This window comes from Chelonia mydas, chromosome 6, assembly GCF_015237465.2.
Source record: "Chelonia mydas isolate rCheMyd1 chromosome 6, rCheMyd1.pri.v2, whole genome shotgun sequence".
In the NCBI taxonomy this organism is placed as follows: domain Eukaryota; kingdom Metazoa; phylum Chordata; order Testudines; family Cheloniidae; genus Chelonia; species Chelonia mydas.
In genome coordinates this window covers 10,178,016-10,191,852 of record NC_051246.2, presented here as the reverse complement: position 1 = coordinate 10,191,852, position 13,837 = coordinate 10,178,016, and the positions used below count along the sequence as shown (strand labels likewise).

The following is a 13,837-nucleotide window of genomic DNA, read 5'->3' as shown; positions in this document are numbered from 1 at the left end:
GTGGGCTCAACCCTCCATCCTTCCCTAGAGTTCAGCCCTCTCTGCCCCTCTGGCTTCAGCTGTCCTGAGCCTTCTGCTGCTGCTCTCAGCCTTCAGCCCTCTCTGGCCACAGATCTCCGGCCTGGGGGAGTTTGTAGGTGACTCCCCTTAAGGCCCTCTGCTTTCTCCAGCCTGATTTGGCTCCCATGCTCACCAGGGACCTCTCACCTCTCCTTCCTTCCAGACTTCCCCTCCCTGAGGCTCCCAGCCTAGCCGTGCTCTGCTCCTGACTTCTGCATTCATGACTCTACCTCCCTCTCTGGATTGTCGCTTGCTTTTGGGCTCTCATTTTTATAGCTCCTAGCCCAGCCCCACCCTTCTCATTACACCAAAGGACGGTGCAGCTGGACTGGAACAGGATTTAAAGGTCCAGCTACCTTGCTACACAGCCCATTTACGATGGACTGTTGGGGTCTGAGGGTTCCATGGCACTTGGCTGGAATGCTGGGATCTGAAGATTCCATGTCAGTTGAGATCTGCAGGTACCATGGCAACTGGGCAGAATGTTGGGGTCTCTGGATTTCATGTTAGTTGGGTTGAATGTTGGGGCCTGGAGGTTTTGTGGCAGTCGGGGGAGGGGGATATTGGGATCTGGAGGTTCTGTGGCAGTCGGGGGAGGGGGATATTCGGGTCTGGACGTTCTGTGGCAGTCGGGGGAGGGGGATATTCGGGTCTGGAGGTTCTGTGGCAGTCAGGGGAGGGGGATATTCGGGTCTGGAGGTTCTGCGGCAGTGGGGTGGGGGGTGCTGGGATCTGGAGGTTCTGTGGCAGTGGGGTGGGGGGTGCTGGGGTCTGGAGGTTCTGTGGCAGTCGGGGGAGGGGGAGTGTTGGGATCTGGAGGTTCTGTGGCAGTTGGGTGGGGGGTGCTGGGGTCTGGAGGTTCTGTGGCAGTTGGGTGGAATGTTGGGCTCTGGAGGTTCCATGGCAGTTGGGCATGTCGTGGTTTGGTGTCTCTGGGGTAGTTGGGTGGGAGGCTGGGGCCTGAGGTGGACAGGGGGTCACAGGCATGAGGTAAATACCTCAGTCACTAACCCTGCGGGGAGCTGAGGAGACAGAAATGTCTCAGGGATTCATGGCCCCTGCTGTTACTGAGTCCACCATTTTGTGGGGACTGTGGTCAAGCGCACACCTGTCTGTTCCTATCTGGGCTGAGACCCAACTCATTTCACACTAGGCCTAATGAACACAGTAAATGAGATTCACACACTAAGGTCCTGGCCTGTATCCCATTCCCTGCCCCCCTGAGCTAGCCAGTCCCCTGCCCTGGGGCTGGATCAGAGCCAGTGCCCCCTAGAGGGGAAGGTCCCATATCCCATTCCCCCCAACCCCCTCACCCTCTGAGCCACCCACTCCCCTGCTCTGAGGCTGCTCAAAGCCCCTAGAGGGGAAAGGCTGCACATCCCATTCCTGGACCTGAGAACAGAGGGGATAGTTCCTGTCTATATAATCCTGGGAGACCCCTTCTGGGCTCATCTCTGGGCCCCTCAATCCTGGAGAGATACAGACAGATTGCAGGGAGCCTAGGGCAGAGCAACAGACATAATCAGAGGCTGCAGGGACCAGTTTACAAGGGGAGATGAAAGGATCCAGCTTAGCAGGGGCTGAGTGGGGGATATAAAAAAGAGGGTGGTGCTGGGATCCAAGGGTTTGAATCCCAGTCTGGGGCACTTTGCCGCTCTTGCTTCAAGAACAATGGAAATTCTCAGCTCCCTGGTCATGAAGTTTCACATGACACTGGATCATAACTAGATTTCTCTCCTTTTGCCTCTCCTTAAATCTGTGATCCCTGGTTCTCTGTTGCCCATCGGTAAAATGACACTGTGACGTTTGCCTGGTGTTATCTGGACCAGTGATCTGCTAGGTCACTCCAATCCTCAACTCTGGGAGCCAGCCTTACCCTGCTCTGCTGTCAGAACCCCCACTCCTGGGCTGTTCACACACAGCCTCTGGCATGTAAGCTGCTCCTTGGATTGTGCAACCTAATGACACTAGCCAATATCTCCGGTCCCAGACACAACGCGAGGAACTTCCGCCTGGCAGTGTCCAGTTACGCCCCCGGATGCTGCAAGCTTATATGAGTTTGTCAATGTAACAAAGAAATTGTTATTCCAAGGGGCATCGCTGACATGCTTCAAACCAAACGCACTGCTTCAGGTAGAATAAACAAACAGATTTATTAACTGTAAAGATAGATTTTAAGAGATTATAAGTTAAAGCATAACAAGTCGGATTTGGTCAAATGAAATAAAAGCAAAACGCATTCTAAGCTGATCTTCACACTTTCAGTGCCCTTACAAACTTAGATGCTTCTTACCACAGGCTGGCTGGTTGCCCTGCAGCCAGGCTCTCCCCTTAGATCAGCACTTCAGTCGCTTGGTGGTGATGTCTGTAGATGGAGGTGGAAGAGAGAGGAAGAGCATCTCAAACATCTCTCCCTTTTACCATGTTCTTTCTTCCCTCTTGGTTTTGCCCCCTCCCCCTTCAGAGTCAGGTGAGCATTACCTCATCGCAGTCCCAAACTGACCAAAGGAAGTGGGGTGACTCACTCGAGATTCCAACAGATCCTTTGTTGTTGCCTAGGCCAGTGTCCTTCGTTCCTGTGAGGCTGGGCTGGGTTTGTCCCATCTATGCCCTGATGAGGCGTGAACTGCCCCTCTGCTCTTGGGGAGTTTTTGCCTGGGCTTGCTTTAAGCTATGAGGACACATTTTCAGCCTCATAACTATATACATGAAATTACAACCTATAACATTTGTGACGGGGCAAGGCCAGATGGCTATAGAAAAGTAATGGGAGATAGATATATTAGCTCCAGGCTAAACAAATCCCTGGTACGAGGTTAAGTGAAATGGAAGCTGCTCCAGGTCAATTAAAATCATAGAATCATAGAATATCAGGGTTGGAAGGGACCTCAGGAGGTCATCTAGTCCAACCCCCTGCTCAAAGCAGGACCAATTCCCAACTAAATCATCCCAGCCAGGGCTTTGTCAAGCCTGACCTTAAAAATATCTAAGGAAGGAGATTCCACCACCTCCCTAGGTAACGCATTCCAGTGCTTCACCACCCTCCTTGTGAAAAAGTTTTTCCTAATATCGAACCTAAACCTCCCCCACTGCAACTTGAGACCATTACTCCTTGTTCTGTAATCAGCTACCACTGAGAACAGTCTAGATCCATCCTCTTTGGAACCCCCTTTCAGGTAGTTGAAAGCAGCTATCAAATCCCCACTCGTTCCTCTCTTCTGCAGACTAAACAATCCCAGTTCCCTCAGCCTCTCCTCATAAGTCATGTGTTCCAGTCCCCTAATCATTTTTGTTGCCCTCTCCTGGACTCTTTCCAATTTTTCCACATCCTTCTTGTAGTGTGGAGGCCAAAACTGGACACAGTACTCCAGATGAGGCCTCACCAATGTCGAATAGAGGGGAAGGATCACATCCCTCGATCTGCTGGCAATGCCCCTACTTATACATCCCAAAATGCCATTGGCCTTCTTGGCAACAAGGGCACACTGTTGACTCACATCCACTGTAACCCCTAGGTCCTTTTCTGCAGAACTGCTGCCTAGCCATTCGGTCCCTAGTCTGTAGCGGTGCATGGGATTCTTCCGTCCTAAGTGCAGGACTCTGCACTTGTCCTTGTTGAACCTCATCAGATTTCTTTTGGCCCAATCCTCCAATTTGTCTAGGTCCCTCTGTATCCTATCCCTACACTCCAACGTATCTACCTCTCCTCCCAGTTTAGTGTCATCTGCAAACTTGCTGAGGGTGCAATCCACACCATCCTCCAGATCATTTAGGAAGATATTGAACAAAACCGGCCCCAGGACCGACCCTTGGGGCACTCCACTTGATACCGGCTGCCAACTAGACATGGAGCCATTGATCACCACCCGTTGAGCCCGACAATCTAGCCGGCTTTCTATCCACCTTATAGTCCATTCATCCAGCCCATACTTCTTTAACTTGCTGGCAAGAATACTGTGGGAGACCGTGTCAAAAGCTTTGCTAAAGTCAAGGAACAACACGTCCACCACTTTCCCCTCATCCACAGAGCCAGTTATCTCATCATAGAAGGCAATTAGATTAGTCAGGCATGACTTGCCCTTGGTGAATCCATGCTGACTGTTCCTGATCACTTTCCTCTCGTCTAAGTGCTTCAGAATTGATTCCTTGAGGACCTGCTCCATGATTTTTCCATGGACTGAGGTGAGGCTGACTGGCCTGTAGTTCCCAGGATCCTCCTTCTTCCCTTTTTTAAAGATGGGCACTACATTAGCCTTTTTCCAGTCGTCTGGGACTTCCCCCGATCGCCATGAGTTTTCAAAGATAATGGCCAATGGCTCTGCAATCACATCCACCAACTCCTTTAGCACTCTCGGATGCAATGCATCCGGCCCCATGGACTTGTGCTCGTCCAGCTTTTCTAAATAGTCCCGAACCACTTCTTTCTCCACAGAGGCCTGGTCACCTCCTCCCCATGCTGTGCTGCCCAGAGCAGTAGTCTGGGAGCTGACCTTGTTCGTGAAGACAGAGGCAAAAAAAGCATTGAGTACATTAGCTTTTTCCACATCCTCTGTCACTAGGTTGCCTCCATCATTCAGTAAGGGGCCCACACTTTCCTTGACTTTCTTCTTGTTGCTAACATACCTGAGACACCTGGGGCCAATTAAGAACTTTCCAGAAGGCAGGGAGAATGCTAGGTTGATTGGGACACCTGAAGCCAATCAGGGGCTGGCTGAAACTAGTTAAAAGCCTCCCAGTCAGTCAGGTGGGTTTGAATGTCAGGAGCTGTGGGAGGAAGTTGCACTGTTGGAGAGGCTGAGTAGTACACACTATATCAGGCACAAGGAAGGAGGCCCTGAGGTAAGGGTGAAGTGGAGCTTGAGGAAGTGAGGGCTACTGTGGGGGAAGTAGCCCAGGGAATTGTACATGTCATGTTTCTAAAAGGTCAGCTACCATAGCTGATACTATTAGGGTCCCTGGGCTGGAACCTGGAGTAGAGGTTGGGCCCGGGCTCCCCACCACCTTTGCCCCCTGATTAGTCACTGAGACTGGGAGACAACAGAGACTGTGCAAGGAAGGATAACTTCTCCTCACCTCCCTCGCTGGCTTATGATGAAAATGGCTCAGTAGACTGTGACCCTTGTCTCTAGAGAAAGAAAGCTTACATGGAGAGTCACAGTGAGCCTGTGAGGCTAGCAAAATCCACCAGGAAACGTGGGACCCATGGAGGCAAGGACAGAGCTTTGTCACACATTACTATAACAGCAGTTACTTCAACATTACCATAACAATAATGCTCAGTACATCATGAGCCTTCCGAAGACACCCGACATGACAAACTTTGCATTGGATACCACACAATCATTTTATAAGGATGAAAATGGGGGTGTAGGGTGTTTCCACAAGGTACAGAACGTCACAGACACCATATCAGAACAATTCCCTGAAAGGATGGGGTGGACTCTCCAATCCAAATTGGACTGGCTGGCTTCTCTCAAAGATACAGTGGTCAAGATTTTCAAAAGGGATTAATGATTTTGGAGGGAAACCAAGGCACTAGTAAAACCTCATCTGGAATACTGTGCCCAATTCTGGTCACATGGTCCAGAAAGATTAATTCAAACTGGAACAGGTGTAGAGAAGGCAGCTAGGATGATCAGAGGTGTAGTAGAAAGAGAGCCTGAGATATAAGCCCTTGTATTAGAGCTGCATCCATTGTCACGGGCATACGTGTCTTAGCTTCCTTGTAAAGTCTGCCAGGTGCTATTACCGTGCTTTGTCAACAATAAACCTGGCCTGGTGCCTTCGTACCTTAATGGATCTTGTGGTCATTGGGCAGTTCGCTCAAGGTCTGCTGTGCCGGTTGTCTGTGCAGAGGTGGGGCAGCACACAGGGAGACCACACACACGCAGCCAAACGTCTAACAACAAGAGGAATAGAGTACCTTGTTTATGAGAGGAGACTGAAAGAGCTTCACTTAGTTAGCCGAAAACTAGGCTTTTCAGAATTTGGTTTTTTTGTTTTTAATAATTTTGATGGATAATATCAATGTTTATTTTTAACTAGGGCTGTCGATTAATCACAGTTAACTCACGCAATTAACTCAAAAATTAATCACGATTACAAAAATTAATCGTGATTAATCGCAGTTTTAATCACACTGTTAAACAATAGAATATCAACTGAAATTTATTAAATATTTTGGATGTTTTTCTACATGTTCAAATATATTGATTTCAAATACAACACAGAATACAAAGTGTACACTGCTCATTTTATATTTATTACAAATATTTGTACTGTAAAAATGATAAAGAAAAGAAATAGTATTTTTCAATTCACCTAATACATGTACTGTCATACAATCTCTTTCTCGTGAAAGCTTACAAAGGTAGATTTTGTTACATAACTGCACTCAAAACCAAAACAATGTAAAAACTTTAGAGCCTACAAGTCCACTCAGTCCTACTTCTTGTTCAGCCAATCGCTAAGAGAAACAAGTTTCTTTACGTTTACGGGAGATAATGCTGCCCACTTCTTATTTACAATGTCACCTGAAAGTGAGAACAGATGTTTGCATGACACTTTTGTAGACGGCATTGCAAGGTATTTACGTGTCAGATATGCTAAACATTTGTATGCCCCTTCATGCTTTGGCCACCATTCCAGAGGACATGCTTCCATGCTGATGACACTCATTAAAAAAAAAGTGTTAATTAAATTTGTGACTGAACTCCTTCCCACCATCAACCTCAGCCTGGACCAGTCCACACAAGAGATCCACTTCCTGGACACTACGGTACTAATAAGCGATGGTCACATAAACACGACCCTATACCAGAAACCTGCTGACCACTATACTTACCTATATGCCTCCAGCTTCCATCCAGACCACATCACATGATCCATTGTCTACAGCCAAGCTCTAAGATACAACTGCATTTGCTCCAATCCCTCAGTCTGAGACAAACACCTACAGGATCTCTATCAAGCGTTCTTAAAACTAAAATACCCACTTGGTGAAGTGAAGAAACAGATTGACAGAGACAGAAGGGTACCCAGAAGTCACTTACTACAGGACACACTCAACAAAGAAAGTAACAGAATGCCACTAGCTGTCACCTACACCACCCAACTAAAACCTCTCCAGCGCATCATCAAGGATCTACAACCTATCCTGAAGGACGATCCCTCACTCTCTCAGACCTTGGAAGATAGGTCAGTCCTCGCTTACAGAGAACCCCCCAACCTGAAGCAAATACTCACCAGCAACTACACACCACACAACAAAAACACTAACCCAGGAGACAATCCCTGCAACAAACCCTGTTGCCAACTCTGTCCGCATACCTATTCAAGGGACACCATCATAGGACCTAACCACATCAGCCACGCCATGAGGGGCTCATTCACCTGCACATCTACCAATGTGATTTATGCCATCATGTGCCAGCAATGCCCCTCTGCCATGTACATTGGCCAAACCGGACAGTCTCTACACAAAAGAATAAATGGACACAAATCAGCCATCAAGAATTATACAGTAACACTCAAAAACCAGTAGGAGAACACTTCAGTCTCCCTGGACACTCAATAACAGACTTAAAAGTGGCAATTCTTCAACAAAAAACTTCAAAAACAGACTCCAACAAGAAACGGCAGAACTTGAATTAATTTGAAAACTGGACACCATCAAAGTAAGCCTGAATAAAGACTGGGAGTGGATGCGTCACTACAAAAAGTAATTTCCTTCTGCTGATACTCACACCTTCTTGTCAACTGTTTGAAATGAGCTACCTTGATTGCATTGGCGTCATTAGCACTACAAAAGTGATTTTCCCTCCCTTGGTATTCACGCCTTCTTGTCAACTGTTGAGAATAGGCCACTTCCACCTTAATTAAATTGGTTTGTTAGCACTGACCCCCCCACTTGGTAAGGCAACTCCCATCTTTTCACGTGCTGTGTATTTATACCTGCCTACTGTATTTTCCATTCCATGCATGTGATAAGTGGGTTTTAGCCCACGAAAGCTTATGCCTAAATAAATGTGTTAGTCTCTAAGATGCCACAAGGACTCCTCATTGTTTTTGCTGATACAGACTAACACAGCTACCACTCTGAAACTTGGAGGAGAATTCTATGTCTCCTGCTCTTCTTTACCTGCATTCTGCCATATGTTTCATGTTATAGCATTCTCGGATGATGACCCAGCGTGTTCATTTTAAGAACACTTTCACTGCAGGTTTGACAAAACACAAAGAAGGTACCAATGTGAGATTTTTAAAGAAATCACTCGACCCAAGATTTAAGAATCTGAAGTGCCTTCCAAAATCTGAGAGGGACAAGGTGTGGAGCTTGCTTTCAGAAGTCTTAAAAGAGCTACACTCCGATGCGGAAACTACGGAACCTGAACTACCAAAAAAGAAAATCAACCTTCTGCTGGTGGTATCTGACTCAGATGATGAAAATGAACATGCGTTAGTCTGTACTGCTTTGGATCATTATCAAGCAGAACCCACCATCAGCATGGACGCATTTCCTCTGGAATGGTGGTTGAAGCTTGAAGGGACATATGAATCTTTAGCGCATCTGGTGCGTAAATATCTTGCAACGCCAGTTACAACAGTGCCATGGGAATGTCTGTTCTCACTTTCAGGTGACATTGTAAACAAGAAGTGGGCAGCATTATCTCCTGCAAATGTAAACAAACTTGCTTGTCTGAGAGACTGGATGAACAAGAAGCAGGACTCAGTGGGTTTGTAGGCGCTAAAGTTTTACATTGTTTTATTTTTGAATGCAGTTATTTTTTGTACATAATTCTACATTTGTAAGTTCAACTTTCATGATAAAGAGATTGCACTAGAGGTTAATTGAAAAATACTATTTCTTTTATTTTTTACAGTGCAAATATTTGTAATCAAAACTAAATATAAAGTGAGCAGTGTACACTTTGTATTCTGTGTTGTATTTGAAATCAGTATATTTGAAAATGTAGAAAAACATCCAAAAATATGTCAATAAATGGTATTCTATTATTCTTTAATGGTGCAATTAATTTTTAATTTTTTTAATCACTTGACAGACAAATTTGGACTGGAAATAAGGTGCACATTTTTTAACAGGGAGGGGAATTAATTGTCGGAACAACTCACCCAGGGCCATCGTGGAGTCCTGTTCACTGGCAATTTTTAAACCAAGATTGGAAGTTTTTCCAAAAGTTCAGCTCTTGGAATTATTTTGGGGACATTCTCAAAGCCCAGAGTTGCCGGGGCTTAGCCCTAGCACAAATCAAGCACTGTTGAAGGGCTTGGGAGCAGGATCCTTGTAGAGAGAGGCTCCCCTCTCTCCCAGCCAACCAGGTATGCTGCTTCCTCTCTCCTAGCAGGCGAGATACCAGCAGGGGAAGGCGGGCTGCCCACAGGCCTCTCCCAGCCCAGGGAGGGAAAGCTGACCTGAGTCAGCACGGCCGCAGGGAGAAACAGGGTCGGACTTATGGGGCTGATGAAGAGGTTTGGACTCCATAAAGGAGGTCATCACTCAGAGCCCACAAAGTGGGTATGAGTGTGTGGAATCAGTCCTCAGATCTGGGAGTCAATTATTGCAGAAAACCAAGAGCAAACTGAGGGTAGGGGGTCTGCAGGGCCATCATAAGCCATAGGTGCCGGGGGGGGGGAAGCCCTCTGGAGGCAGTAATCCTGGTCATATAACGTGTTCATACCCGCAGTATCTGAGTGCCTTCCAGCCATGCACCAAGCAAAGTGACTAATATCTGTCATATGGGGTTTGCTCCCCCGATTATCCAAGGTGAGGAATTGTGTGTGCAGTGGCGTGCCTTGTTTTGGTAGGGTTTTTGCTGTTGTTGGTATTAATATTATATCTATATCTATATATTACAGTAACTCCTTGCTTAACGTTGTAGTTATGTTCCTGAAAAATGCGACTTTAAGCAAAATGGTGTTAAGCAAATTTCTCCATAAGAATTAATGTAAATGGGGGGGTTAGGTTCCAGGGAAATTTTTTTCACCAGACAAGACTATATTATACTGTGTGTGTGTGTAAATTTGTATATATAAGTTTCCAGGAAGATCACTGATGGATTGGCACTTTGACAGCAGGATTGTCTGGCTATGTAGACTCCCTCCTCAGGCCCTACGCTACCAGCACTCCTAGCTATCTTCGAAACGCCACTGACTTCCTGAGGAAACTACAATACATTGGTGATCTTCCTGAAAACACCTTCCTGGCCACTATGGATGTAGAATTCCTCTACACCAACATTCCACACAAAGTGGGACTTCGAGCCGTCAGGAACAGTATCCCCGATCATGTCATGGCAAACCTGGTGGCTGAACTTTGTGACTTTGTCCTCACCCACAACTATTTCACATTTGGGGACAATGTATACCTTCAAATCAGCGGCACTGCTATGGGTACCTGCATGGCCCCACAGTATGCCAACATTTTTATGGCTGACTTAGAACAACGCTTCCTCAGCTCTCATCCCCTAATGCCCCTACTCTACTTGCGCTACATTGATGACATCATCTGGACCCATGGAAAAGAAGCCCTTGGGGAATTCCACCATGATTTCAACAATTTCCATCCCACCATCAAGCTCAGCCTGGACCAGTCCACACAAGAGATCCACTTCCTGGACACTACGGTGCTAATAAGGGATGGTCACATAAACACCACCCTATACCGGAAACCAACTGACTGCTATATTTACCTACATGCCTCGAGCTTTCATCCGGACCACACCACACGATCCATTGTCTACAGCCAAGCTCTACGATACAACCGCATTTGCTCCAACCCCTCAGACAGAGACAAACACCTACAAGATCTCTATCAAGCATTCTTACAACTACAATACCCACCTGCTGAAGTGAAGAAACAGATTGACAGAGCCAGAAGAGTACCCAGAAGTTACCTACTAGAGGACAGGCCCAACAAAGAAAATAACAGAACGCCACTAGCCATCACCTTCAGCCCCCAACTAAAACCTCTCCAGCACATCATCAAGGATCTACAACCTATCCTGAAGGACGACCCATCACTCTCACAGATCTTGGGAGACAGGCCAGTCCTCGCTTACAGACAGCCCCCCAACCTGAAGCAAACACTCACCAGCAACCACACACCACACAACAAAAACAGTAACCCAGGAACCTATCCTTGCAACAAAGCCCGTTGCCAACTGTTTCCACATATCTATTCAGGGGACACCATCATAGGGCCTAATCACATCAGCCACACTATCAGAGGCTCGTTCACCTGCACATCTACCAATGTGATATATGCCATCATGTGTCAGCAGTGCACCTCTGCCATGTACATTGGCCAAACTGGACAGTCTCTACGTAAAAGAATAAATGGACACAAATCAGACATCAAGAATTATAACATTCAAAAACCAGTTGGAGAACACTTCAATCTCTCCGGTCACTCGATTACAGACCTAAAAGTGGCAATACTTCAATAAAAAAACTTCAAAAACAGACTCCAATGAGAGACTGCTGAATTGGAATTAATTTGCAAGCTGGATACAATTAACTTAGGCTTGAATAGAGACTGGGAGTGGATGGGTCATTACACAAAGTAAAACTATTTCCCCAAGTTTATTCCCTCCCCGCTACCCACTGTTCCTCACATGTTCTTGTCAACTGCTGGAAATGGCCCACCTTGATTATCACTGCAAAAAGTGCCCCCCCCCGGCCCCGCTCTCCTGCTGGTAATAGCTCACCTTACCTGATCACTCTCCTTACAGTGTGTATGGTATCACCCATTGTTTCATGTTCTCTGTGTATATAAATCTCCCCACTGTATTTTCCACTACATGCATCCGATGAAGTGAGCTGTAGCTCATGAAAGCTTATGCTCAAATAAATTTGTTAGTCTCTACGGTGCCACAAGTACTCCTTTTCTTTTTGCGAATACAGACTAACACGGCTGCTACTCTGAAACCTATCATGCTTCTGTGCATTGTTTCTTGTGCATCTGCAGATGTGGCATTCAGGGGACCCCACTACACACCGGCGGAGCACCTACTCCAGATAAGGAAGCAAGCAAGGTGGAGCAAGAAGGACGTGTTCAGAGAGGTGCTCCAATCCTCTGAGTCAGAAAAAAAAGAACGCATGGTGCTGAGAAAAATGGAAAGATGGGACAGAAAGGGGTGTGAGGAGCGCATTCTAAAGGCCCATGAGAGGATGATAAAAGTGACAGAGGAGCTCTGGGGCTGGGGCTAGTGGGGGCCAGCCTGCAGCCAGGGATGCCAGGCAGCTGGAGCCAGTGCTTGCATCACCCGCCCGGCGCTCAGGGCTTGTGTGTGTGCGTGGGGGGAGGGGGGGGGCCTCTGGGCTCTGGCAGGGAAGGGTGGGGCGGGAGGGGTAGAGCCCTGAGTAGAACGGGTGGGCTAGGCCAGGGGATAGCACCCCCAAGCCCCCAGTTCACCGACCGCCCATGCCTACACATAGTGATTGTTGCTGCTAGTAATATTTACATGCATTCTAATCATTTGCTTACTAGAAATCCCAGTCAGGAATCAATGCAAGTGCTAGGTCAAATAAGATATTTGAGTTTAATGAAACATGGCAGATTGCTGTATAGAAATACACATTACTGGTTCGCAATCTCAAAATCTTGCCTCAGTCAGCAGTCAGCTATGGCCATTGAATTCTTTTTCTCACTTAGATCTAACCTGCCATAAAGGCATCACTAGCGCGCTCTTAACCTGCCAAAGCACATTCCAGGAGAATTCTGCACCTACTCAGCCTTATTAATTTGCAAACTGGACACCATTATATTAGGCTTGAATAAAGACTGGGAGTGGATGTGTCATTACACAAAGTAAAACTATTTCCCCATGTTTATTTCCCCCCCCCCCCCCCGTTCCTCACACGTTCTTGTCAACTGCTGGAAATGGCCCACCTTGATTATCACTGCAAAAGGGTTTTTTTTTTTTTTTCTCTCCTGCTGGTAATAGCTCACCTTACCTGATCACTCTTGTTACAGTGAATATGGTAACAGCCATTGTTTCATGTTCTCTGTGTATATAAAATCTCCCCACTGTATTTTCCACTGCATGCATCCGATGAAGCAAGCTGTAGCTCATGAAAGCTGTTGCTCAAATAGATTTGTTAGTCTCTAAGGTGCCACAAGTACACCTGTTCTTTTTGAGTATTTCCCTGCTGACTTCTGTTTCCTTCTGATAACACACAGAGCACCCAGAAGACCCCTCGCCTGCCCACAGCTCAGTTTCCGACTCGTCTTTCGTGACCTGCATTTTGAGCAGCGGCTCCCATGGTTTCCGCTAGCCGTTTCATAAAGGAGCTTGATGGTTTGTTTCTTACATGTATCCTGAACGAAGGGCAGTTTGAATTAGGGTTGAGCCAACCCAGAAAATTACCCTCCCCTCTCAGAAAAGACATAATTTAGCAAATTACCCGTGATACAGTCTTAAGTATTTCTATATTGACACAGCATCTTTCTGTCAAGATGTTTTTCACACCAACTCAGATTTGATCTTTCAGAATATTGTATCAGAGAAGGGAGTGTTCCTGTTGTGAGCAGACAGCATCCCTTTGCCATACTACAGTAAAAACTATCTTCCACGGTGGCTGTGTTTGCCAAATGATTTTCCAGTCTACGCTGATATTGAGGTCTTCTATTTGGGAAGCTTTTTGTTGTTCTGGAGTCCACTCCTGCAAACCCCCACACCTCCCATTCACTGGTCCAACAGGTGAGCCAGGAACATTTTCATTTCTGCAAGTTATGGGGAGAGAGAGTGTTATGCAG

General features: G+C 46.6%; 1 long non-coding RNA gene across 1 annotated transcript; it reads left to right on the top strand.

The window, feature by feature from the left end:
• The first annotated feature begins 294 nt into the window (after positions 1-294).
• On the top strand, positions 295-13,482 carry LOC122466291. Its single transcript, XR_006291696.1, has 3 exons — positions 295-521; positions 12,047-12,141; positions 13,262-13,482. It is a non-coding gene; the product is annotated as an uncharacterized LOC122466291 (long non-coding RNA).
• The last annotated feature ends 355 nt before the right edge of the window (positions 13,483-13,837 follow it).